Raw genomic sequence first — 1,606 nt, 5'->3', positions numbered from 1 at the left:
TTTGAACTCCTTGAACTACATATATACCATTTATCTTTACTCCTCTGAGGATTGGCTTAGAATCTTTCAAAACTTCACAGTAGCCTTCTTTTACTCTGTATTCACAGCCAGTTGAGTCAAGCATACCCATTGAGATCAATTTTCTTTTTAACTTGGGCATACATCTGACATTTCTGAGTAGCTTCACTGACCCATCTTCCAAGTTTAGGGAAATTGAGCTAATAGCAACTACAGGACATGAATGATTATTACCATGTAGACCGAGCCTCCATCAATTTCTTTGTAAGTGTTGAACTAGTCTTTGTTAGGGGTCATATGAAAAGAGCACCCTGAATCAATAACTCAAACAAGGTTCTTTGCTAGTTCTTCAGTTTCTGCCTTTTGGTTTGAGGTGGTTAAGGCATCTGAGTAGAAGAATAAATCTTCCCCTCCTGAGGATTCTCTTGACTATGTTGACCGGTTTTTCTGATACTGAATTTTGTTTTTCTGCTTATTTTTCCACTTCAAAGTTTTGTAGTCTTGGATTACATATCCTATCTTTTTGCAAGATTTACATCTAACTTAGACTTCTCCTTGTTTTCTTCTGTTGAAACTTGTTTACCCTTTTCTTTACTGTGATGTTTAGTCTTGCCTTTCACAAATAATCCCTCTACACTAGGTTTCTCTTCTTTCTTTGACGTCAATTCCATCTCTTTGATTTTAAGTGTTGAAATGATAATATCTGTGGTTATTTAATCTCTCCCATACTTTAGGGTTGTTTTCCATCTTTGTATGCTTCTGGAAGTGAATTTAGAAGTACAAAAGCTTCATTATCTGCCCCAATAGTGTCATCTTGAGTTTTAAACTTAGCTGTAATCTTTTTAAACTTATCAAGGTTTTCTATCAAGGCCTTGGATGAATTCATTTTGAACGTAAAGAACAATTCCCACAAGAAAAGTTTATTAGGAAGATCTTTAGATTCATATAGCTCATTTAGCTTTGTCCACTTTTTAAAAGTAGTATCTTGATCAATCACTTGTCTAAGTACATTATCTGAGAGATTCAAAACAAGAATTCCATGTGCAATCAACTCCATATTTTCCCTGTCATCTTCTATTATAGTAGTAGGGAGTTTAAAGTGATCTTCAAAAGCCTTATGAGCCTTTTGTTGTCCCAATACAACTCTGATTTTGGCCTTCCATAGACTGAAATCTACTTTCCCATCAAATTTGTCAATATCATACCTCACAACAACCATTTTCTTTCCTTCTTTCGTGCTTACAATCCTCTAAGATTAACTTTCTTGAATTCTTGAAAAATCATTCTTGTTCTTGCAGGCTCTGATACCATTTTGTTGGGCTTTTCCTATTTCCATTGAGACCCAAAGCTGAAGGATAAGACAAAGATTGATGGTCTGAAAAGAAACAAATGATAGGGATAAAGCCACGTTCAAAACAATCACACCCAACAAGTTGAAGGTCAGGATTTTCCTTTAGCACTCAAATCCTTTATTGATTGCATTCAATCAAAATCAGTTTCATTTTCTTTTGTTTTGCTCATAGTTTAAAGACGTGAGAGAAAAAGAAAAGAAGTTGAATGTGGTTGTGTAAGCTTAAGAAGAAGATGA

The sequence above is a fragment of the Benincasa hispida genome, chromosome 12 (genome assembly GCF_009727055.1).
Source record: "Benincasa hispida cultivar B227 chromosome 12, ASM972705v1, whole genome shotgun sequence".
NCBI classification, from domain to species: domain Eukaryota; kingdom Viridiplantae; phylum Streptophyta; class Magnoliopsida; order Cucurbitales; family Cucurbitaceae; genus Benincasa; species Benincasa hispida.
Note: the sequence above shows the minus strand (reverse complement) of the source record.